This window comes from Uranotaenia lowii, chromosome 2, assembly GCF_029784155.1.
Source record: "Uranotaenia lowii strain MFRU-FL chromosome 2, ASM2978415v1, whole genome shotgun sequence".
In the NCBI taxonomy this organism is placed as follows: domain Eukaryota; kingdom Metazoa; phylum Arthropoda; class Insecta; order Diptera; family Culicidae; genus Uranotaenia; species Uranotaenia lowii.
In genome coordinates this window covers 178225952-178253866 of record NC_073692.1, presented here as the reverse complement: position 1 = coordinate 178253866, position 27915 = coordinate 178225952, and the positions used below count along the sequence as shown (strand labels likewise).

Genomic DNA, 27915 nt, shown 5'->3' with positions numbered 1-27915 from the left:
AAACTACTAAACTATGGACCTTGGATAAGATTTCGATGTTTCAGCCTTAGACACATTCCACGCGCTTGTACCGCTCAAAAGTGATTTTTATCCGTTCGCGTATCAAAAAATCTCAAATTTGTCTATAGTTTTGATAATTCAAATCACACAAAATCAAAAGAAAAAAGAGAAAAAAATTTTACACATATTTTACATGGTTTAAAATTCAATTTTTTTGTTGAAAAAAGTGGTTATTTTGACAATTTTTACAAAATAGTTAATTAAAATAAATGGATGAATTTGTTTTGGGAGTTTTTTTAGTACGTTTTGAAGCCGAAAAACACTGCTTCATTTTGTAAAAAAAAAAAAGAATTTGTTCATATCATTTGTTTATAATATAGTTGTTTTGAAAAGCGAACAAAAACAGTCGCAAATAAGTGAATTCACGTCACAAAAAAGGGAACTTTTTGATTTTACAAGAAAACTTGGACATTTTCTTACATAAAAAATGAGATCTTCAATGAACATGATAAGATTCTAGAGCACTAAATTTTTATAGAAATCGGTAGGAATCCTGCTGAGTTAAAACGGCGCGAATGAGTGAATTCACGTCACAAAATTGATTGTAAATATTTATATGAAAAATATGCTATGAAAGCAGTTTTGATCCTCCAGATGGTCGGATTTTTACAAATCGAGCATAATTTAGTTGATTTTTAAAAAAGTTCATTATTTTCAAATAAAAATACAAAAAGATTGAAAAAAAAAATTGTTTTGGTGAATCTCTAAATGAAGACAGTAGTAATTTTAACGTATGATTCCTCAATTTGTTGCCATTCAAGTGTCAATCAAAATAAGGAAAAAGTTAGGTGCCGAAACTGGAAATTTAAAATTGTAAAAGTTGGAACAACAAAGTATTATTTTTGAAAGTGCACATAAAACTTGAAGGCTCTAAAGATTCTTGAAGGCTCTTTTCGATTCTATATTTTGTATTTATAGAGGATATTAACCAACTTGGTCATTCGTCCTCTTAACAGGAAATCAAAGTTGTATGTACTAAAGTCAAAAATGGTCAGTTCTAGCGTGAAATCACGTCACGGAATCGATCACAACAAAAACAACTTAAATTTTAAAATGACCAAATTGTATTCATTTTGAAGGAAATTCAATTTGCGATCGTTTGCTACAATTTTTTTCATTTTCAAGTTAATTGGTTGACTTTTAGAATGATAATAGTGCAGAAAAGTCAGGAAAAGCGGTTTCACGTCACGGTGGAATGTGTCATTAGTTATGTTTCGAGATTGTTTCTCTTGATTCACTTTAGTCGTTCATCGAAATTGATAAAAGAAACTGATAATTTTGATTTTTTTGAAAGAACATTTTGCTTGACATTGTTGGACCCTCATGGGGGGAGGTTTAACTCCTAAAATCACCTGTTCCTATAGCCATGTGTAGTTCATATACATTAACGCTGTAAATTGATTTCAAAAGTTTTTTTCATAGTTAAAACAACTCAGGCTTATAATCTCTATGTTAATATTTTTGATTTAGAAAGTGTCACATAAATATTTCCAAACGATTTTAAGATTTATTTGGGCCAATAACTTTCCTAAAAAATTGAAAACAAGGAAATTTAAAAGCGAAAGGGAGTAGTTTGTCCAATATTTTAGCTTTGTTAAAAAGCGAATCCTACGTTAAAATTCAGGCCGACACCTAGAATTTCAAAAAATGTAAATTGCTGGATTCAAAACATCCCAATAATGTTGAATGAGCTAAGATTGCATATTCAAGTTAATCTGTCTTACGACATTTGGAAAATTTCATGAAATGCAAGTTCAAATCATTGAATTGGATCATTTTAGACTCGTCATCATCACCGATATGAGGTTTACTGAGTCCATTTTTAAAGAATCAACATTTAATTTATTTCAATAAATTTGTGAGGTTTTTCACATAAGTTCATGCATGCAAATCTTTTTAATTGGGTGACTTTTATTAAAATACTAGCTGATCCCGTACGAACTTCGTTTCGCTTTAAATCATTGGTACGTCAAAATGAGTTTAGAAAATGAATTCGAATCATTCTTTCGACAATTTTGGGGTAAAAATTCAACAGTGTTTAAAGTCGCTACTATTACTATTACTTGAAGTTCAAATTAAACGGTTGATTGGCTTTTTATTAAAATTTATGTGAGAGTGTTTTCTTCTCGATCGGTTGCAAAATCTAGACATTATGGCAGAAACATGTACTATTTGTTTGTGTGCACGACTCTTTTGCTTGACCTTCACACTTAAATTAGTATCAATTAACTGCCTCCAACAAAATTATTGCACAAAACACTGAACTTTCAATGAAACCCTTTTTTTCTGTCCTATGGCCCGAAATTCGATAATTGAAACCAATTTTACGTTCCTCAAAACTCCCTTGTGCCATTTTTTCTTTTGAAATTATATGTAAAATAACGTCAGGAACTTGAAAACAGTGATCAGTGAATATAGACGCCCCTTTCGCCGACCCTTGACACGGAACATGCTACCTGGAGTCAATTGCTCATAGTTTATAACCATCATCTGAACATTTTCATCTCAATCCGATGCATGATCACGACAATATCGCGAAAACAGTGAGCAACTGACATGGACGGCCTTTTTTTTGACCACGATTCAAAACTTGACACCTGAAATCAATTATCTTTTCTGTTAAACTCCCATGTGTCAATTTTCATTACAATTCTATGCTCAATCAAGAGAGTATCGTAAAAACAGTGAACAGATAATAACCCCTTTTGCCGACCCCTGAGTCAAGATTTGAAACCTGAAAGCAAAAGAGCGTCCCTCAAAACTCCTATGCGGAAATTTTCATCTCAATAACAACGTCAAAATAATAACGTCAAAATCGCAAAAACATTAAAGTTGGATATGGACGACTCCTTCAGCCGACTTCTGATCCGCAATTCGAAACTTGAAATCGATTGCTCGTCTTTCAAAACACTCATGTGCAAATTTTCATCACAATCCAATGTAGAATAACACCAATATCGCAAAAACATTAATCAGTGAATATGGACGACCCCTTTGGCCGACCCCTGACCCTAAATTTGATAACTGTAATCGATTGCTCGTCTCTCAAAACACTGATGTGCAAATTTTCATCACAATCCGATGTATAATAACGCCAATATCGCAAAAACATTAATCAGTGATTATGGACGACCCCTTTGGCCAACCCTAAACTTAAATTTGATAACTGTAATCGATTGCTCGTCTCTCAAAACACTCATGTGCAAATTTTCATCACAATCCGGTGTATAATAACGCCAATATCGCAAAAACATTAATCAGTGATTATGGACGACCCCTTTGGCCAACCCTGAACTTAAATTTGATAACTGTAATCGATTGTTCGTCTCTCAAAACACTCATGTGCAAATTTTCATCACAATCCGGTGTATAATAACGCCAATATCGCAAAAACATTAATCAGTTGATATGGACGACCCCTTTGGCCAACCCTGAACTTAAATTTGATAACTGTAATCGATTGTTCGTCTCTCAAAACACTCATGTGCAAATTTTCATCACAATCCGGTGTATAATAACGCCAATATCGCAAAAACATTAATCAGTGATTATGGACGACCCCTTTGGCCAACCCCTGAACATAAATTTGATAACTGTAATCGATTGCTCGTCTCTCAAAACACTCATGTGCAAATTTTCATCACAATCCGATGTATAATAACGCCAATATCGCAAAAACATTAATCGGTGATTGTGGACGACCCCTTTGGCCAACCCTGAACTTAAATTTGATAACTGTAATCGATTGTTCGTCTCTCAAAACACTCATGTGCAAATTTTCATCACAATCCGGTGTATAATAACGCCAATATCGCAAAAACATTAATCAGTTGATATGGACGACCCCTTTGGCCGACCCCTGACCCTAAATTTGATAACTGTAATCGATTGCTCGTCTCTGAAAACACTCATGTGCAAATTTTCATCACAATCCGACGGAAAATATCGTCAATAACGTGAAAACAATATTTGTCTTGTATGGACGACCCCCTTCAGAAGGGGTCGTCCAAAAATCTAAAAACATTTTTCATCATTCCTGGTCCTAATGAGCATCCATGTCAAATTTCAGATCTCTAGCTCTTAAGACGGCTGAGTCTATAGAGGACAAACAAACAAACAAACAAACAAACAAACATACAGATAATTGCTTTTTATATATATAGATACCGTTACAAACACGCGTAGGAGTAAATCTCTTACTCTTTGTGTTCCATTTTATTATGGGCTTGTACAGCTAGTACAGTTTTGTAGCCAGACTACAAACAACATCTCATTTCCCACAAGTCTTAAAAAATCCAAAACAAAAAAAATGGAACGAAAACAATTAAGCCCTCGTTTCTAATTTGAACAATTCTTAGTCTTTCTTAGGAAAGAAAATGAGCCAGAATTTCCATTCGGCACCTGCTGCTGCTTGCTTGCTTGCTGCTATTTAGTAGCGAAAGGCCATTAATTTCGACCTGCACTGCGGCATCTTATTTTTACTCTGGATGAAATTTCCGTCCGGCCAACTCTCAAGTTCTGGAAGTAAAAGCAGCTGCAGCAGCGGCTAGTCAGGTACCTTCCATATTAAGCAAGTAGCTAGAGACAAAGTCCGCCCTTTTCTTCCGGGAATTACAACTGTTTCGTTCCAGTTGCTTCCAGCCATGCCATCGACCCAGTGGGGATCTAATGAGACTCATTTAAATCCGAACAAACGAACGTAAACAGCAACTGCTTTGGGATTCTTATTTGCGGTTTCCCTCGAACAATTTCATTGAGAAGGTATACAGAAGTAACTAACTAATCTGGAGCGCTACTGGAGATTTTGACCAGAAGAAGAGTGGCTTAAGTTTCACTGATGGTGCTGTTCTGGACGGCTGAAATATCAAATGCATGACTTTTAATTATTTTATTAACGTTGTCCGTAGGCTGAATTTGCGACTTAATGATTTTAAAAATGAAAACTTTAAAACGGAAATTGTAATTCTTTGTTCGAATCAGCATTTATCAAGTACTAGCTGATCCCGTACGAACTTCGTTTCGCTTTAAATCATTGGTACGTCAAAATGAGTTTAGAAAATGAATTCGAATCATTCTTTCGACAATTTTGGGGTAAAAATTCAACAGTGTTTAAAGTCGCTACTATTACTATTACTTGAAGTTCAAATTAAACGGTTGATTGGCTTTTTATTAAAATTTATGTGAGAGTGTTTTCTTCTCGATCGGTTGCAAAATCTAGACATTATGGCAGAAACATGTACTATTTGTTTGTGTGCACGACTCTTTTGCTTGACCTTCACACTTAAATTAGTATCAATTAACTGCCTCCAACAAAATTATTGCACAAAACACTGAACTTTCAATGAAACCCTTTTTTTCTGTCCTATGGCCCGAAATTCGATAATTGAAACCAATTTTACGTTCCTCAAAACTCCCTTGTGCCATTTTTTCTTTTGAAATTATATGTAAAATAACGTCAGGAACTTGAAAACAGTGATCAGTGAATATAGACGCCCCTTTCGCCGACCCTTGACACGGAACATGCTACCTGGAGTCAATTGCTCATAGTTTATAACCATCATCTGAACATTTTCATCTCAATCCGATGCATGATCACGACAATATCGCGAAAACAGTGAGCAACTGACATGGACGGCCTTTTTTTTTGACCACGATTCAAAACTTGACACCTGAAATCAATTATCTTTTCTGTTAAACTCCCATGTGTCAATTTTCATTACAATTCTATGCTCAATCAAGAGAGTATCGTAAAAACAGTGAACAGATAATAACCCCTTTTGCCGACCCCTGAGTCAAGATTTGAAACCTGAAAGCAAAAGAGCGTCCCTCAAAACTCCTATGCGGAAATTTTCATCTCAATAACAACGTCAAAATAATAACGTCAAAATCGCAAAAACATTAAAGTTGGATATGGACGACTCCTTCAGCCGACTTCTGATCCGCAATTCGAAACTTGAAATCGATTGCTCGTCTTTCAAAACACTCATGTGCAAATTTTCATCACAATCCAATGTAGAATAACACCAATATCGCAAAAACATTAATCAGTGAATATGGACGACCCCTTTGGCCGACCCCTGACCCTAAATTTGATAACTGTAATCGATTGCTCGTCTCTCAAAACACTGATGTGCAAATTTTCATCACAATCCGATGTATAATAACGCCAATATCGCAAAAACATTAATCAGTGATTATGGACGACCCCTTTGGCCAACCCTAAACTTAAATTTGATAACTGTAATCGATTGCTCGTCTCTCAAAACACTCATGTGCAAATTTTCATCACAATCCGGTGTATAATAACGCCAATATCGCAAAAACATTAATCAGTGATTATGGACGACCCCTTTGGCCAACCCTGAACTTAAATTTGATAACTGTAATCGATTGTTCGTCTCTCAAAACACTCATGTGCAAATTTTCATCACAATCCGGTGTATAATAACGCCAATATCGCAAAAACATTAACCAGTTGATATGGACGACCCCTTTGGCCAACCCTGAACTTAAATTTGATAACTGTAATCGATTGTTCGTCTCTCAAAACACTCATGTGCAAATTTTCATCACAATCCGGTGTATAATAACGCCAATATCGCAAAAACATTAATCAGTGATTATGGACGACCCCTTTGGCCAACCCCTGAACATAAATTTGATAACTGTAATCGATTGCTCGTCTCTCAAAACACTCATGTGCAAATTTTCATCACAATCCGATGTATAATAACGCCAATATCGCAAAAACATTAATCAGTGATTGTGGACGACCCCTTTGGCCAACCCTGAACTTAAATTTGATAACTGTAATCGATTGTTCGTCTCTCAAAACACTCATGTGCAAATTTTCATCACAATCCGGTGTGTAATAACGCCAATATCGCAAAAACATTAATCAGTTGATATGGACGACCCCTTTGGCCGACCCCTGACCCTAAATTTGATAACTGTAATCGATTGCTCGTCTCTGAAAACACTCATGTGCAAATTTTCATCACAATCCGACGGAAAATATCGCCAATAACGTGAAAACAATATTTGTCTTGTATGGACGACCCCCTTCAGAAGGGGTCGTCCAAAAATCTAAAAACATTTTTCATCATTCCTGGTCCTAATGAGCATCCATGCCAAATTTCAGATCTCTAGCTCTTAAGACGGCTGAGTCTATAGAGGACAAACAAACAAACAAACAAACAAACAAACATACAGATAATTGCTTTTTATATATATAGATAGATAAGTTTTTTAAATAAACTTTCTTCATAGAATTCCAACTCAAACTGCCAAGCATCAATTTGCCACTGTTAACAAAAATTTGGTTTTAAAAGCAATCCGATGGAGCTTTATAAAAATTTATTAAAAAAATATATTTCCCTGATAAAAGAATTTCGAAGTTTTCATTTTGTTAAATTCCAGGTTCGTGAATACACTTATTGCTTCGATTTCATAGTATACCTATTATTTATTTAGAGAATTTGGTTGATAATAACAGAAATTATGGAAATTTCGGTTGTTTGTAAAAATTGTCATACGGAAGTGGTTCAAGCATAACTAATAATTTTTTCTCAGTTCGGGAGTTATTGTGTGAGGTTATTATTCACCCAGCAAACATATTTGTAGGTTTATTTCTCAAAAACTTTGTTATTCGTTTCATATACATTATAGAATCATCGTATGAAACTCGAAAAACAGCATTTACCTACCAAAGTGGAGGCAATATATGTACATACATATTTTCAAGTTTCGGCTAAAGCGATAAGAGTAAACGAATTGGACGATATTCGACACCTTATTTATACATACTAAAAGACAACTACTTACAAATACACTATCTAATTTTAAGCAAAAAACTGTTCCCTCACTTGACCCACGCGGGGGGAAAAAATATACGAAATCGTCGTCAAAATCTGCAAACATAGCGGACTTTTTATCATAAAGAGTGATACGGTTAAAATTTGGTCAATATCACTTGACGTATTTTTTTTTCAATTTTGCATTTAAAAAACCTGAACACCCCTCATTTTGAAGGTGTGTGTGTCTGTGTAGAATGTTGCTCCTATTTTGATTTTGGAATCCACTCTTCAGTTGTCAAAATCCCGTCCAAAGAAGAAGAGCAGCGTATCAAAATTTTGCTCGCCCATCGCGAAAATCCAAGCTACTCGTACGCAAAGCTGGCAAAATTGCTAAAAGTTGCCAAATCAACCGTTACAAATGTAATTAAAGTGTTTGGGGAACGTTTGTCGACAGCCAGGAAGTCTGGATCGGGGGGAAATCGAAAACCGGAAGCCGCTGAGACGACAAAGAGAGTTGCCGGTAGTTTCAAGCGAAACCCTAACTTCTCTCTCCGAGATGCTGCAAATAAGCTGGGTGTATCGTCTACAACCGTGCATCGAGCCAAAAAAGAGCCAGACTATCGACTTACAAGAAGGTAGTGACTCCAAATTGCGATGATAAACAAAATACGACGGCCAAAGTGCGATCCCGAAGGCTGTACACGACGATGCTGATGAAGTTTGACTGCGTGGTAATGGACGACGAAACCTACGTCAAAGCCGACTACAAACAGCTTCCGGGACAGGAGTTTTATACGGCAAAAGGAAGGGGAAAGGTAGTTGATATTTTCAAGCACATGAAACTGTCAAAGTTCACGAAGAAATATCTGGTTTGGCAAGCCATCTGTACCTGTGGCTTGAAAAGCAGCATTTTCATGGCTTCCGGGACTGTCAACCAAGAAATTTACGTGAAAGAGTGTTTGAATAAACGTCTGCTGCCTTTTCTGAAGAAACACGGTTGTTCCGTACTGTTTTGGCCGGATTTGGCATCTTGCCATTACGGTAAAAAGGCCATGGAGGGGTACGTCGCCAAAAACGTGCAGGTGGTTCCCAAGGACAAGAACCCTACCAACACGCCACAGCTCGCCCAATTGAGAAATACTGGGCTATTGTCAACTGGAACCTAAAGAAGACCAAAAAAAAAAAACTGCTAAGGACGAGCAGCAGTTCAAGGCAAACTGGCTTTCTGCGGCGAAGAAGGTGGACAAGGTGGCTGTACAAAAACTGATGGCAGGGGTTAAGCGTAAGACCCGGCAATTCGAATTTGGAAAAGCGGAAGCCTTACTGAATATTTTTCCTGAATTTTGTACTAGTTAAACTTGAAAAAGAAATTTAATTTGATTTTTTAAATAAACGATTTCATCGATTTACACGCGTTTTCCCTTGACCAAATTTTGACCGTATCACCCTCTTTTCGACTTAAACCATTTAGTCCGACTTCAAGTAACGATTTTACGACCTGTTTCTAGCGTTAAATGGAATTACGATTCGCAGTTACCTGTTAAATGACTTGAGTTATCATTTTTAATGCGATTTTATGTTAGCTGGGCATTATTTTTTTTTTTAAATAATGTACGTGTAATGTCAAACGGTTTTCATCTAAATTTAAATTTATCAGAATAAAAAATTTATCAGCAATCTTAATTTGAACACTTGTTTTGAGATCTTAGTAAGTGCTTTTTTTTCTTCAATTCGTATGAACCTCATTTCTATTTTTATGAACCTATTCTATCAAATAATAAGTTCTTTATTTCAATTTTAGGCTTTTATCTATTTTTTTTTGCTGGTTCAGATTTCCAATTGAAATTCAGAGCTTCCTATTCAAAAGCTTTTACATAAGTAATTAAATTCGATATCGACAACAAATAATTTTTTTAAATGGGAAGTTAAATTCTATATCCAATGTTCATTTATTTTTCATTCATTCATGTTTTCCCATTAAAATTAATTTGAAGTTTTTGTTATTCTCCAAATTTGTAACAACTTCCACAAAAATTTAAACTTGGAACAAAAAATAAGTTTCATCAAATCAAATGCTTACAATGTTCGCGAAATTTCGTTAAGTTGAGAATGTTTTAAAACTGATTTGTTTCCTTTGTTTCGAAAAAATTGTTTCAATATGTTCGTGTTCCACCTCACCAATAATATTTTTTAAAAAAAATTTCGAGAAATTTTAAACAACCTTAAGTCTGAACCAGGGCCGTTGGAAGAAAAAGTTCCTGGGTTGGGGAGGGGGCGTTTATTTGGTGAGTTTTTTTTTGCCTATAACATTTTTGCTTGAAGAATGCATACTTAAAATAGTAAAAAAAATAAAATAAATACTCTGAATTCAATTAGTTTATTTCTTGATGAATAATCATTCAGATTTGAATTATTTGGCATTAATATTAACTTCATCTACTCGTCCTTAATTATTTCGTGCTTCCGATTGTTTTTTTTTTGAAAATCGTCCTACAATGTTTCGAGTTTAGTGTATTTTAATTTGATTTTGTATAGCGACTCCCCTTTCATGAATTGTGGAAATCTTCAAACTTTTATACAAACCATCTTTATACGTAATGGCGTTACAAGGAAAATACCTTAATTTTATTTTCATATGAAAGATTTACTTAAAATTCTTATTTTCAAAAATAAGTCCTTAAAGTTGTCAATTTTTTTAAGAAGTATTATCAAATAAAAAAGGGATTTTAAGATTTGGTTTAAAAAAAAACTTTTTTATTCACCTTAATTAGAAAATATGTAACAAGCTTATTCTTTTAAACCACAAGAATGATAATTTGAGACATTGAAATTTGAAATTTAAATAATGTTAAACAAAAACCCCTTAAATCATGTTTTCAGTTGTATTTTTTCTTCAACATAAATAACAAGTACTTTAAATTAACGGCAAATCAGTGAAATTTTATTGAATCCAAAAACTTTTATTTTTGATCCAACGTTTCGGTGTTGGTTAACACCTTCATCAGGGATTCTGTGAGTAATGTGTAGTTTATTTTTAACAATTAGTTAAGTGTATAATGTGTGTTGATTTCTTAGTTTCTAACGTTACATACAAAATAGTCGATTTCGAATTAGTAATACGCTTTTACTAATTCGAAATCGACTATTTTGTATGTAACGTTAGAAACTAAGAAATCCCGGATGTGCTGTGGTGAAGTTTCACTGTGAATTTGTAAAATAATGTTTTTGGTTGCCTTATACCAGGGGTTTTCAAAGTGGTCCCTACCGCCCCATTGTAGGCGTTGAGAGCTTTTAGGGGGGCAGTGAGCTCAACTTTGAAATTTGGGGGGCGTTGGAAGGGCTCAGGATGGCGATATGAGGACATTTTTAGATTCACATTTTCACAAATTATGAATCAACATTGAATTGAAATGACAACGAGTACGTCCAATGTCCCACAATCGAACGACTTCAAAGAACTTTGAAAACCAAATTGTAGACAGGTTGAAAATAAATAGCCTGAAAATCTTGAAAACATGTTATCCTAAAAAAAGAAGAAAAAAAATCATTTGAATAGAATATATGTTTAAAGGCCTCACAGATTTGGTAATTGATTTTTGGAATGAAAAAGAAGAATGCCAACAAACCAATGAAAGTTTTTTGTTGATTTTTATTTCAATCGTGGATCTTTAATTTAATCTATAAAAAAAATAAAGTTGGCGATTTTTCATGATAAAACATTAACAGTTGTTAGATTTTCACTAAATTGTCGGAATTAAGTTGGTAGAACATATGTTAAATTTTAAGACCCGTGAAATAACCAGTATTCAACTTTAGTCTTTAATTGTCATAAATAAAAGTTTGAAGTTTATTTTATCAAGAAATAATAATATGTATTAAACTTTTTATGCTTTTTCATCGAATAAACAGTAAATATTTTGTGAATAATAAAAGGCAAATTTTTTTAGTTAAAGTCGAAACTTAAATTGTCTAAAGTCTAAATTTATCAAAATTTAGATAGATGGATTGATTGAAGATTTTTTTTGGAGAATAATTTGATTTTCGACGATTTCAGTCATGTGACTGAAATCGTCGAAAATCAATTTATTCATTACCCAACAAGTCGATAGATTTTTACTATTCATTTATGATTTTTTTTATTTTCAAGTTGAAGTATTTGTCCTGAAAAATGTAAGCAAATTGATTTTAAATGAATTTTGACTTTTGTCTTGCTACAATTGATGGTTATGCATTGGCCTTTCGATCTTCTCAAGTCAATTATAGCAATTTTAAATGTGCTTCACTGAACGTTTCAAATTACAATTCAATAAATTTCAAAAGCAATGCCAATTACCAATTTTCTAAAGATTTTTCATAAAAATATAGGGGGGCGTTGTGCTCAAAGATTTAGCAAAAAAGGGCAGTGAACGAAAAAAGTTTGAAAACCACTGCCTTATGCGATACAAAGTTCGACTAACATTAAAATTTGAAATTTTAAATTTTCTAACACTGATCACAAATTAGAACATTTACGAAGATTTGTTTAGAAAAGTTTTCTCTTGCGTTGTTTTCTTGACATCAGTTCTCTGGTTGACTGTTTTTTGGTATTGGAAATATGGCACATTTCGAGGAAATTGAGAGTGTTATTGATGAAACATGAGTCTATGATATTTGTTTTTTCTATGTAAAAAGTGTGTCCTTTCTCTATTATTTGTTCAACTAGAGCTGTGTTGTCTTTCTCTTTCTGTTTTTTCTATAGTTTTTGTTTTGTTTGTATTACCGCTCTCGTTTTTTCATTAGTAACTTGATATTACCGGAGTAACAATTACAATTTTAAATATGTTTCTCATATTCCGAAATGATAAGTTTCGAATATAGAAGTTTGAAATGCAAAACAGATTCAAATCAAATTTTTTTCCCAATGATGATCCAAAATGAAATTCAGTAACAATAAACGAGATATAGATTCAGAATTCTTATCACAAACATCGAATTTTCATGTTGATTGGCAAATTTGGAACCACCAAACCCGTAATTTAGGTAAACTAAACTTTCCAGATATTTTTCCGTAAGTATTTTAAGCATTATTAAATAAAAATCTTGATAAAAAATGCATAACTTTTATTTATCGAAACACATCAGTCAATTGAAAATCATATTTAAAGCTTTAAAAAATCGTTTATTTTAATTTCGTTGAAAAATGCATTTTAAAGTGACTAAATTGAAATTTTAGTTAAATTTTGCAAATAATGTACCTACAAAAATTAAAGCAAAATATGGTCAATCTGGCACGCGTAGTCTAATGTTATTGTATTCCGATATTCGGAACTAAATTTCTATCAACAGATTGGGAATTTTTTGAAACACTGTAGTAGAATAATCGTCCTGGGATAAGATTTCGGGATTTTGGCTTTAGTTCGAAGTCGAGATTTTCGAGATTGAATCATTTTAGTCGTTCATCAAAATTTTAAAAGATGATATAAAAAAAGATTCTTTCATAAAGTTTTGGATAAGTTTAGGAAAAGATAACAAAACCTCCACCTAAATTTCAATTCTATTCTTTATAAGATTTAAGATACAGAATCCTATATCCAGTTGATAAAACCTTGAAACCTTATCCTGAAAAAAATGAAACATATGGACATTTTTCGAGAAAACCGAGACATTTTTTTTGAGTATTTGTCAAAATTAAAAGTTTTTTTTTTACATTTATGTTCCTATGAACTTGGTAAAGTTTGCAAGCTTTATGCTGTATATCGTAATCAAAATAAGTATTTTTTATTTCAAAACATATCTATTATAGCACAAATAATGTTGCAAATATTTGCAAAAAATGCTAAATGCATTCGAAAGATCAATTCTTCAGGTTTCGCGTTTTCGTTATTTTCAATTATCTTTTTGATTAGAAATGAACGATTTTTAAGAAATAATTTGATCGGGTTTTTTTTTTAATTTTTATCATTAATCGATTTGATAAACTTTTATAAAAATAGTAAGTTGATAAATTTAAATGATTCGTGACTGATACAACGCTATCAGGTTTTCCTTATCTATGCTACATTTATATTTCACTGGCAAAAAAATGAATTCCACTTTGTTCCATTACAAATATATCAAATACTTCACTTCTTGCACATCCGGCTGGCTCCCGGAACTTGCAAAAAAAAAATGCTGGAGCAAAAATTCGGCAGATGAAACAACAAAAATGCGAACTTACTTGCAACCAGTAGAAGTAACGTAGCAGCAAAGAAAAAGAGAGAACCAAACACGTGATTTGGACTGATGGATGCGATGGTTTGGGAAAAAGAACAAAATATTCCGCACGAGTTTGAATAAACCATCAACCAGCATGATGAGAATTCTCAGCTGCCTGCCAGTCCCATTTCTAACAAGATTGCATTCTTACCGCCAGCCAACCACACACTTTTGCACAAACATTAGAACGTTGAGGAATCACACCAAACCGCGAAATTTGAGATGCTGCAGCGTGTTTTACGGGAGGATACGAGTAAAAACAAAACAAAAAATGGCCCGCAAAATCTACCTCCCGGAATTGAGCCAAAGCTTGCTGGAGTTTGGAGTGGTTCATTATTTTTAATAAAAATTTTCAGTTGAATTTCAACATTTTTTATTAAGTAATTTAAGAGATAATCTGATTTTTTTTCTTTTAGAAAAGATAACTAAGCCATATTAATTGATGTTATTTCGTTTTTTTACATACATTTCTGGGAGATTGTCACCAAAACCTTTTTTTTTGAAAGACATACACCGTCTTAGCCGATTTAGGCTTTACAGACTGAATAAATGACGTGAACAACTTAAGATTAACATTTAATACCCAGTACCGAAATGGGAATCGAACCCATGCCATCAGTGGACCAGCGATTACCGTCGTACCACGCTAACCACTCGACCACCGAGACGTACTTCAACAAGGATTTCTGTTGGTTCAGCTTTGAAGTTAAAATAATTGAAAAAAAAATCAACGATACATTTATCTATTTTTAATTTATTTCCGTAGTATTCCGTCTCACGACATAACTTGGCGAACATAATTCCTAAAACAACGGTAGAATTTTGTTTGGTGGATTATTCTAGTGTCACAGAAAAGGGTTTAATTGATACAGCTCCAGCAAATGATGAAGACCAAGAGGTTTTGTTTTCGTGGCAGGAAAAATATACCCGTTTTCCTTGCTTGTTATTTTTTTTCCATCATGTGGCTTCACATTTTAGCAAACACGTGTAAAAGTAACCTGACTCAAAGCCGCATTACTTAGGATCTGTGAAAGTAAACCGATTTATGGGACGGTTGATTTGAGGATTCAGCTGCTTTAAGGTAGGTCAGATTGTTGGGTAAAGAATGAAATGCATTTTAAACAAACATGGGAATTTTCTCTCGAACATGTGTTGTGAGCCTACTTGGTTGAATAATTCTTTCAAATCAAAGCAATCGAAAGATTCCCATTAATTCAAATTTAATTATACTTATGTTTAAAAAAGTGATTACACTGTTTCCAATTTTTATGTTGAAATGTTACCTCCTTGTCATTGTGTTAAAATACTATCTAATCATAACGCCTGTTGGGAATCTTTCAACATAGAATGTTTAAGCATTCATAGTCAAGCTTTTTTCAATGAACAAAACAAAATCTAAAACAAAACGATCGTTCCCCTCTTGCGTGTTTAAATAAGAACAAACAGTTTAAGTACCCCTCAGAAAAATTAGTCTCTACACACTATTTAGTCGTCCCTAATTGGTTGCTCTCGTAAAAGTTGTATTTTTTCTACCATTCAGCATCAAACGAGATCCCATTCAACCGTTTGTTGCCAGCTAGTTCTTTAATGAAACTGTACAACCAGTCATCATGCATAAACCTAACCGCGCACAGTTAAAAGATAATTCGAATCCCGCCCCCCATTGAGTAAAGTGGATAGAAACGAACTTAAACTGGAAAGATATGTACTTATAAGTCGGTATAAAAACTAACCCGTGGGAACTGCAATTATGTTTTTCGCATAAACATACCGACGAAACGGTGGTCATAAAATAAGTGGATTATGTCTACTTGTGGAGTCGAACGTCAAGTGCCACTCGTAGGGGCATTTGCCCCATGCTTCTGTTCTACTCTTGAACGGTACTGCTTTAGTTGAGAACACTTTTGCTTTGCTGAATATTTCCGCATATTTTGAATCAATTATCATTATATAATTTGGATTTTGATAATATTTCAGAGAACTGTCTCAATCAAACCATCGTCCAATAGCCTGAAATTTCATGGGAAAAGTTAAAAGATAATGCACTGATTAAAACTTACAAATTTTAGAATTTTTTTTTGTTATAATTGAATAACAAAAATATTCAAAAAAGAATCTGTCACTTTTTTTACACTTGTCTCCAACAAATTTTGAATTCTTAATTTCTAATATTATATCTTGTGATGTGAATCGTTTTCGAATTTTTTTCACATATGGGTGAAATTATGAATCCTATTCGATTCGAGATACTCGTTTCGAGTTTCAACTCGAATCGAATTAGAATCGTTTTACGTATCTCGTTCAAGTTCTAAATTTTAACGTACTAGATTTCGAGTAAACCGGGTAGTAAATCATCTCGAAACGTTCCATTCGAATCGAGCTCGTTCAAGATCGGCAATGCCAAAATCGGTCAAATCGAACGAAACTCGATTTTTTCGAGTTCCATAATACCCATTGAAAATTAAAATTTTAAACAGGAGTTTGGCAGTAAAACTTGAACTAGATAAAAATTACGTAATTTCTATTATAAAGTGGAAAAATCAGAACAGCCTAATCATAATTTTTCTCACCAACATAAAAGCACTTATGGTTAACAAATCTTATTATTTGTGTTCAGCATACTTATTATTTTAGCAAAACTTTTAGTGAGAATTCGTAGGAAACATTTGATGCAAAAACAACAATTAAACCTAATTTATCTAGAATTTTTAAAAAATCATAATATCTGGTGAATCGAATTTTATGATTATCTCAAAACAAATTTTCGTCAAAGAAAGAAAATTGCATGCAGATCAAAATGATAAGCAGATCAAGTCATCTGAACATTTCAAGAGTCTAAAATCAATATTATTTCCCTAAGAAGAATAGTTCTGAACATGGGACGATTTACTTTTGGTAATATAACAGAGATATTAGATTCTGTTGCTCTTTTTTCAATGTTATAACTTTTTTTCTTAAATAACTTTTACAATTTTACAGTCTTCCTCATAGTTGTAGACAGACGACTTCCAGTATGCTCCATTTGACCGCTGAAGCATAAAATGGAAAATTGAAATTTATAAACTTTTACAACTTTCATTACTTTCTGGGTTATGATTCAGAAATATCAATAGAAATGTTGAAATCTTTTCATTCAGCTCTAAATTAGCACAACGAGTTTTAACTTTGTATAGAAATGTATGGAAAACCTAAATTTTCATTCAATATTTTTCAGAGATGTACTGAAAGTAAACAAACATATAATTTTGGATTACAAATATTCCTTCGTTTTTGCCGTTAATTACATGTGAACAAACCACAAACCTTTCTTGTACCTCAAATTAGTTATTTGGTTATAGTATCAATATTCGTTTTTTTTATTATTTTAAGCATTTTTTACAGCTAATATGAAAGTAGTTTAATCGCAAGATGATAATGAAAATTTCAAAAAACTGCTTTGCACATTTTTGTTGAATTATATGACCTTGTCAAAACCACTTCTAGGAATTATTAAAAGATCTAGCTAGCAAAGTTTACCATTTTTAAACACTTTTCCATTGATTCATAAATACTTAGTTTTTTCGCATGTTTGCAAAAAATGCAGCTGCAGGATACCAGAAAACCAATAATAAAAAACAAACCCCGCGCAGACTTTGATGCCAAAACGGATAGCAAACTGAGACTTTAATATGGTATCAAGAGCAAACTGAAAGCATTATTTACTGTTGGATTTTCTGTGATAGCTCATGTGATGTCATAGTTTTGAATTTGATAGCAATGTGTCTCAGTTTTAGCAAAATTTGGTATCACTTTGCTAACCAAGTATGAACATTTTTGCTCTCATTTTTGCTGTGTCAAGCAAAATGAGAGCAAATTCGCCTCTTACAGCGTGATAGCAAATTTTGCTATAATTTTGCCATAAAAGTCTGCTCGGGACTTCAATTTAAAATTGTTTAACTTTATATAAATAAATAAACAATTAAATAAATAAAATGTACCTAGTAGACGTGTGCTGAAACGCCAGCACGTGTTTTTTCGTGCCTGATGAATTTTTAGCAAAATTTGAAGAAAATCCAATATTTTTGAAAATTTCTAAATCAAATACAGTAATATTTAAAATACAGTAAATATTAAATGATAAAAATGTACCAGAAATGTATTTTTTAGCAAAGACGCGTTGAAACCAAACATACGTGATACGGTCAAAATTTGGTCAATATCAACTTGACGTGTTTCTTTCAATTTTGCATTTAAAAAACCTGAACACCTCTCATTTTGTGTGTGTGTGTGTGTGTGTGTGTGTAGAATGTTGCTCCTATTTTGATTTTGGAATTCACTCTTCAGTTGTCAAAATGCCGTCCAAGGAAGAAAAGCAGCGTATCAAAATTTTGCTCGCGCATCGCGAAAATCCAAGCTAAAAGTTGCCAAATCAACCGTAACAAATGTAATTAAAGTGTTTGGGGAACGTTTGTCGACAGACAGGAAGTCTGGATCGGGGGAAATCGAAAACCGGAAGCCGCTGAGACGACAAAGAGAGTTGCCGGTAGTTTCAAGCGAAATCCTAACCTCTCTCTCCGAGATGCTGATAATAAGCTGGGTGTATCGTCTACAACCGTGCATCGTGCCAAAAAACGAGCCGGACTATCGAATTACAAGAAGGTAGTGACTCCAAATCGCGATGATAAACAAAATAAGACGGCCAAAGCGCGATCCCGGTGGTTGTACACGACGATGCTGCGTGGTGCTGTTTGACTGCGTGGTAATGGACGACGAAACCTACGTCAAAGCCGACTACAAGCAGCTTCCGGGACAGTAGTTTTATACAGCAAAAGGAAGGGGAAAGGTAGCAGGTATTTTCAAGCACATGAAACTGTCAAAGTTCACGAAGGAATATCTGGTTTGGCAAGCCATCTGTACCTGTGGCTTGAAAACGCACCATTTTCATAGCTTCCGGGAATGCCAACCAAGAAATTTACGTGAAAGAGTGTTTGAATAAACGTCTGCTGCCTTTCCTGAAGAAACACGTTTGTTCCGTACTGTTTTGGTCGGATTTTGCCTCTTGCCATTACGGTAAAAAGGCCATGGAGTGGAACGCCGCCAACAGCGTGCAGGTGGTTCCCAAGGACAAGAACCCTCCGAACACGCCAGAGCTCCGCTCAATTGAGAAATACTGAGCTATTGTCAAGCGGAACCAAAAGAAGACCAAAAAAACTGCTAAGAACGAGCAGCTAGCAGTTCAAGGCAAACAGGCTTTCTGCGGCGAAGAAGGTGGACAAGGTGGCTGTACAAAATCTGATGGCAGGGGTTAAGCGTAAGGCCCGACAATTCGAATTTGGAAAAGCGAAAACCTAACTGAATATTTTTCCTGAATTTTATACTAATCAAACTTGAAAAAGAAATTTAATTTGATTTTTTAAATAAACGCTTTCCCCGATTTACAAGCGTTTTCTCTTGACCAAATTTTTACCGTATCACCCTTTACTCAGCCCCCTCATTGATATGAAGTACGTTCTATGCAGCTCAAAATGTAAGTTCTTATCGATACTGTCAAGTTCCAAAACAAGTCTTAATGATCTTCTATTCAGCTTCCAGCGGCCTTTCAATTCAGCCTCCAAAAAATCGCAAAATGAGCAAAAAATCTCTCTCTATCACACAACTTTATCCTAGGCTTCTGTTCCTATCACCTTCTCTTGATTATTTACTATGTTCTGTACATGGTGCTGCCATGATGCCAGGCGTCGGATTGCAAACTCAACAAATTGCTCATAGATTTCCTACATATATCGCATCAGAATGGTCACTCAATTACCAAATTACTTTTTGAAAACAACTTGCCCGGCTTGGGAATCGAACCCCGACCTTCGCGGTGAGAATCGAACGCGCTACCACAAGACCACGCCTAGATGTTGTTCTAACTGAAACTAAAACTCGAAGTGGTGATTTGATTTTGAAAGCACATCAGTGCACTTTTTGTGGCTCATCAAATCCCGTTTTGAGCATTTTTGTGCCCTTTATGTGACTTAATTCCCGTATAACGTACAAATAAATCACTTTTGCAATTTTCAAGTTCAAATTATATCAAGATGAGATATTCTGATATTCAATTTTTTCCTATCTGGATGAGTTATAATTTAGTACTCGTAGGATGTTAAAATATCTCAAATTATTTCAAAAAGTCCATGCAACCATAACTAATTCATATCAGCCGTTGTTAGAATTTAAACAAAATTATAACTCATCCAGATAGGATATATAAACTAAAAATCTTATAGGACTTGTATGCAAAAAAAAGATGGCGATAAGAGATGAGACTCAAACTCACCATTTTTCCAATGCCATCCATCCCACCAGCTGTGTATCCTTGCTTACTACTCTACCTGCGCTTCATAGAAGGTGGGTGTTTATTTTCGTACTGATCCTGCATAGCTCGATCCTGCTCGGCTGCTTGTTTGGGGCCAGCGCAAAGACAGGCTGCCTTTTGGGTTCCATAGAATTGGCCAATGGGAATTCATATAAGTGTACCTGATGTATTGGAATTTTGAAGGATCGGCCCGATCGGGATCGGACTATTGGAATTCTCAAAGGAAAGCGTGCGCACGGGAATCAGGCAGCCGTTTGAGTGAATTCAAACTGGACAATGGGAATTTCTATACGTTTACTTGTAGAATTGGAATCGGACTGTTGGAATTTTAAAAGGGATGCGTGCGGACGGGCAGGCAGTCGACTTCGAGTGTCGTTCAGATGAATGAAATACATTGAAAGTTTACCTGATGCATTGAAATTAGAATGAATTGGAATAGGATTATCAGAATTTGAGAAGAAATACTAAAAGTACCTACTGAAATGAAGGCTCCGAAAATCCAATAGCAGCTTTTAAAGCATGCAGGCAGATCAACGATGCCTCAAAAATGATTATTTTCATTCATATAGGTAATCGATTAATTTCGTCTTAAAGCTTGAAAAAGTGCGTTTGAAAAAAATTGTTTTTATCAAAAGTAAATATAGTTCTGTTTAAGAAAAATCACAAACTACAAATCTCATTTCAAAACTATAACTGAATCAAATATAAATATCTCGCTGAAATAGGTTTGAGTAACGATTCTGATATGCTCTTCTGATCGGGTATAGTTCACTCATGAGAATTGGGCAAAACTGACTTTTGGTTGCTTGGGAAGTTATCATTTCTGATACGATTTCATATTTGCTGGGATGTAAAAACCATGCTTTTCAATCAACGAACTTAAACACAATCAAAATTGTTCAAGTCATACCAGATAAATTTTGAATAAGCTAATAGAAAGTTGACGTAATTTGGCACATTTTCGCATCTTTAAATTTTCAAAATACGAAACACAGAAGTTTTGACGAATTTTCGCCAAAAAGGAAATTCAAACCAATTCTAGGGGTGTAATTATATTAGCGCTGCAATACTTTACACAAATAACTTGACAACATATTTGAGATACATAACGGGGTTACCAAAATTAAAAAATTTTTAAAAATCGATAAGGAAACATAAGATAAGGTGTTTTTAATCAGAAATGTTAAATTAACACATTAGGAAATCTAACGAATAGAAATTTCTGGGACGAATGAGGGTTAAGAAAATAATAAATAAGATAAGGTTAAACCCAGAAAAAAACACGATTTTGATTAATAATTAAAAAATTTATGATATAGGTCGAAATCTTCTAACATGTTACTTTCACTACACTCAATGCTTCAAGCGAATTTCAATTCCAAAAACAAATATTCTTTAAGAACAACAGTCTCTACAAAGCTTTTGGCTTTTATTCGCAGTGAAACTAAAAATTCTCTTTTGGTTGTTTCAATTAAAATAAGAAAATTCTTCAAATTTCACAGATAAAATACTGCTTCGAAACAGAGATGAATCAAAAAAATATCGTCTCTTCTATTTGTAAAAATTTGTTAATAGCATAATCTTTCTACCTTGCGTTGAGCGATTTGTATCTGGCAATCTGATGAAGTTACTGGATTCTTTTCATTTAAATTAGCGACTTTAAAACTTTTTTCCCCTACTACTGTAGCTTCATAGTCTTGAGTTTAAAGTGGTGGTCTGGAAATTTGACGCTAGAGAATGTTTTCGAAAAATGATAAAACACTTTGTTTTACGAATGACTTACGATCGTAGATTCTTAATCTCAATTAAAAGTGTATTCTTCTACTTACGCCGCTTTGATTTGTGCTGATCTCCAGAATAGCCATTGGAACACACCGAACATTGTTGAGTGTTTTTTTATATATAATTTTATTGCCGAAGAGTCCACCAATAGCGAGATAAAAAAAATGCTAACTTCTTGGTTTATGAAATAAGTACTTTGATGTCTTCGACAAAGTTGTTTATCTTATCAAAATACGAAAATTTGTCAAATATGCCAATGTCCTGTTACACCACCCTTAGGAGTGAAAGTTTTTATTTTTGTTCCGATTATAGTCGTTTTACCATCTTTATGGCATTCGCGACTTCATAGAAACATTGCAGTTGGCGGACATTTCTTGAAAAACTTATCCGGTACAACTGTATTCGATGTTTTCTGTGGTTTCCTCTTGGGCTCGAACTTACGGACATCGTCTCAGGAAGCAAATGATTTGCCAACTGAGCTATATCACAAGCCCTCAAGAGTAACAGTCGAAATAAATTAAAATACCTTAAAATCAGTTTTTCATATCTTAAACGATATAGATTGGATGAAACGGTTAGTCGTCTTAAAAAAAAATGTTGGAGCAAGCCGAAAACTACTATTTCTTCAAACATTGAGATGGTTTTAGGAATTTCTTAAGATCTATAAGAAGCATTTAGTATGTTTTACTAGCAAATTTCGAAGGCGCGTTCCTCAAAAAGTGGACATTATCGCACCAACAGCTTTTGTGTGATTATCATTGATGATAAAAAAAACAATTTCCATCTGAAATAAGTGCGGAAATCGGAAGAACTATCAGAGTTTTTGATGATCGAAGATAATCTTTTTTTTCTATACAAATTGCATATTTTATTTAACAAAAAACAAGTAGAAAACTTTTTTTTTCATGGATGAAGTGTAGATAATTTATTACCCTGGACACAACTACCCTAGAATGTTAAATATAATTTTTAAATAATATTTTACGAAATCGAATACGGAAATTCAGTTAACTCAAGAATTTTAAAGCAAATTTAATCCATTTTTAAGTTGAAATATTCGTGATTCTTGAAGTGTCAAAAATATCACAAAAATTAAAATTTAGTTAGTTTCCATTAGTTTTCATGTTTTCATAGATTAAATATTTTTTGGCCCAGTTTTAAAATAATAAGCCAATTATTCAATAAATAAACAATAGTCTTCAAAAAGAAAACCAATGATTTTCCATCTATTCTTGTATTTCTATTCATGACATATAACATCAGAAACCAAATAAATTTTATACCTGTATACAGAACTTTAAATCAGTCAAAGTTTGGCTGACATAGTGAAATTTCATTATTCACTAGACTGAATCGATTTGGGTTCATTTTTGAATTTCTCAAACCCAGTACTAAAAAATAAACACCATTTTTGTTTCTTCTGTGGAATCGAGCCTGATGGTTTTTAGACAATTTATATATTCCGAAAAGGAAAATTTTTACTGTTCAACGTAACGTTTCCACAAAATATTCAATTTTCCTAAAGGTTCAAATTCACTCATGTGACCATTACATAAAAAATCTGCAAAAAATCATGGATGAGTTTTGTATCAAAACGAAGCTTTTAAGTCTGCAGGGTTTGAGAAATTCAAAAATGACCCCAAATTGACTCAGTCTAATGCACTACTCTTCTATGAGATTCTTTGCTTTTATGAGTGATGTAAATTGTCAATTTTTTATTATCTTCTTTCAAACTCTATTTTATTCTAGAGACAATTCTGGTTTATTTTGCTTCAAGAGATCATGATTTTTTCTATTTTTCTGCATTCAAGATCTGTAATTTTGTTTCTTTTTTAACAATTTATGTCATGTCAATCTTCAATTAGATAGAATTGCATCATGTTCACAGATCTTGTGGTTTTGCGATATAACTTTTCAAAAATATAAAATTGATCTATTTTTAATGAAATCAGTGATTGTTGCCAGTCTTTGCTAAATTTAAAATAAAATTTAAATGTTTTAGTTTATATTGTTCTTTGAGCAACGAGGACCAAACAACAACTTTGCCAGATGTCTTCGGTTGGCAGATTTAAATTTTTGAAAATAAAAAATATTTAATGATACATAATGAAACAAAATTATTCTTATTTTACATCTGAAGTCAGAAACACACACAATTAAGTAAACGATTAACATGAACACTCCAAATGTGTGTTGAATTTTGGATTCTAAATACATTCAAAATCGATCATTTTACGGCTTCAAATAATGTTTCCCTATATCACTTATCTTGTTCACCCTGTTATGTTACAAGCGTGAGAAAATGGATTGAGCTGTATCTGTTTGATCCCTGAAATACCAGGACTATTAAATTTTGAAGTGTAACTGAAACCAGCAGCTGCATCACAACCAGCAAACTGCGAAAACGAAATTCGGTCAATTGGCGTCCCAATTTAATTACGCAAAAGCTGCATCGATCCATTTTTATTTTTGCTGATGCTGGGCGCCAATGTCGGTCATTTTCAGTGATCCCAATCTTTAATCAGTGCCCAACTGCCCACCAACTCATAAATTCATAAATAATCTCCCGGGAATTAAGCATAGTCCGCACTGCAGCAGCACAGACTTTGGAATTTGGTATGGAATTGGGTGCGGTAAATTTTTTTTTCTCCTTTCATAATTTTGTGTAAAAATGCAAATCGATGCATGTTTTTCTTCCACTTCGACTGGTTAATTATCCTTCTGGTCGAGTCATTAGTTGCAGATCAGCTGTGAATCTCAAATGGGTATTTTTTCCTGATATCGAAAACCATTAGTGTTTTTGCATTTCGAAGTGAACGAAAAATAGATTGAAAATAAACTGTCAGCGTAAATAAGGAACGAAAAAGTTCAATTTTTTTCTCTATGTTCTGTCAATTTAGATGGAACAATTGAGCCAAAAAGAATTAGGTATAGGTACTTGAAAGTATTTGTCTTTCCAAAAAAACCACAAACCCTGTTTGACCCGATCCGACCTCCATATTGAATACAAATTACTATCACCCTCACCTTCGCAAACAAACTTTGTTCGTGCTTTTGAGAGTCAATGGCTAATAAATCATCAACCCGTACCATTTAAATGGCAATAATAAAACACACCGCGCGATAGTAAACCCTTTATGTCCCTCCCTTGTTCATTTGAGAGAACTTGGATATAAAAAGGTAATAACACAAGAAAAAAAAACACAACGAAAAGTTTCCGCACCGGGTAAAAAGGTTTGACTTGGAACACGTTTCCATTGTCAGGTTCTTCCTGAAGGCGGAACTCTAAGAGAAGCAACACCCCCGCAAACAAACGCAAACAGCCACAGGCAGCATCACTCCCTCGGGAAACATAAATGATAATGAGTTCCGTAATGTGCGGTTGATGTTAGAGCCTTGTTTGGGTTCCCTGGCAGAGGCGTTCGTGTTAGAATGAGCAATTTCAAAGTTGTTATTCATGGTTTTAGTTGTATTTTTAAAACAATAACAAAAATGCAACAATGTTAGAGAAACTTTGTTTTTTGACTTACTAGTAATCGGATAGAAGGAAAGCGTTCAAGTCTTATTAGCCAGCGGTTGTGAGATCGAATCGCGATCTTGGCAAAAATAGTACTCTTCCTGTGGGCTCAACAAGCATCACTGCAAAATTTTTGATGATTTGATGGCAAAAAAAATCACCTCGACCAGGAATCGAACTCGAACCTACTGATTACCTCTCCGACATCTTACCAATAGGCCAAATCATCAGACGATACAAGTCAAGCTGTAGCTCTATTAGTCAGTTGACTTCATCGAGTCGAATTTGCTGCTAGAATCCCCTGCAGAAAACGCTCATTATGCCTTCAATAATTGTGCTCATACTGCCTCGGGGGGTTTCTCATTATGCCTCTACAGTGACTGGTTTTCAGCTTTCGGCAAAATTTTTTTAAATGCATTTTTAAACGTTTTTATCTACTTTTTCAAGTTTCTTCCAATTAGGCAATAGACTATTTGAGTGTCTGAACACGAAACAATGATGTAATTCACATATTACAGCTGTTCTCTATGGTTAAATAAGCGTTTTCCTTAAGGTGGCCATTATGCCCCCATCTTCCCTATATTTGACATGTCATCACTTTACCAAAATTTTTACATAATGGAATGATTCTAGGTCTGACCAAAACAAAGTATCAACTTTGTTAGACTAAATGATCATTGTTGGAAGGAGACTTATTTGTATATTAAGCCATTTATCGTGTCAATCGTCATGAAATACTGACTGATTTGAAGCTTTACAGATCGTCAACCTTCTCGAGTACTAGACATAATTTTTTAAATTGTTTCTCCGGAACATCCAGGCGATACTTGTCAATGGAAAGTTTTTGGTTGGAAACCTGCCAGGTGCCGTTAAAAAACTTGTTTTGTTGTCCATCGCGAACTTTTTAAAAATATCTCCCCACATCCGGTTCAAATATTTTGCGTACAGTTTGACCACCGTATTTTGTTTATTTTACCGGCCGGCAGCTTTTTTACCTTGTAGAAATGTTGTCAAGCTTGTTTTTCAGCCAGCTCGACGAATAAATTTGAAAAATCTTTCTTATCACTACTCTTTAGACATTTTTAGAAAACCCTTGATAAATACCCTCACAATGCATTGCAATGCTTAAAATCAAGGAATCAATCATCTTTAACTTTTTTTTTTCAAATTTAAGGTCACTGTTAGATTAAATTCGTCTCGATACACAATTGACCATAAGAATTTTGATTTCTAGCAGTTTTAAGGTTTTTAATTGTGATTTACCTGGATTTTCGACAATCCTGCCCTAACAAATATGTCAATGGGTTTCTTCATTTAAAACTATCTCAAAAACTACTTGTAAGATCGTCAAAAAAAATTCCTTCATTGAAAATTCCTTCATTCCTTCAGCTTCATTGAAAATTTAATCAATTTCCATCCATGCATTCAGAAGTTATTTACAGAACAAAGTGTTGCATTTTTTTCGAATACACTTCTTATATGAGTTTCTTTTAAAAAAATATATTCGAAAAACTCATCCCCTTTTTTCAAAATACCAAAATAAAACCAGAATTTTAAGCTTCGGACATAAGAATCACAAAAAAAACGTTAATTATAAGCCAGATATACACCCATAGAAGAGGTTGCAAAAATCCAATGTCTATTTAGCACATCTCTGTGCCGATAATGCGTTGAAATGTGCACTGTGCCGAAGATGATATCTTTGAAAAACCGTAACTGGCATAAGGACTCGGCTCCCAACTAAAATGATGCATGACCACTACTTCAAGCAAAACAAGATAAACATTTTATGGGATTTCGTTCCTATTGGATAATTCATCCCAGAAACAAGAAAATAAAAATATAAACCATAGCGCCCGTAGGGAGAATCGAACTCCAATCACTAACTAAATGGTCTTGTCAGACCGACATCTTAACCAGTGTACTATTTGAGCTTCATGCAGGAAGAGGGATATTTGTCATAGGCATTCTGCCACCGATCAATCACAAAAGAAACGCACGACAGTGGCTTCCCGGCGTTTGGCCTCCTTTCAAGGTATTCATTTGTCTTGCGATGGAAACGGGAAAGGGAACGGGAGTGGAGGAAACGGGAAACCCATTGAATGAGAACTGTGCTTTGCTTACTGCCTGCTATTACATACACACGCTACATATACACAGCTGCTAAAGCCGGGCAGCTTGGCCGG

General features: G+C 34.0%; 1 protein-coding gene across 2 annotated transcripts in view; it reads left to right on the top strand.

Moving 5' to 3' along the window:
• LOC129742336 (uncharacterized) overlaps positions 1 to 27915 on the top strand; it is a 390821-nt gene that overhangs the window by 240241 nt on the left and 122665 nt on the right. The gene's annotated exons all lie outside the window — the stretch shown is intronic.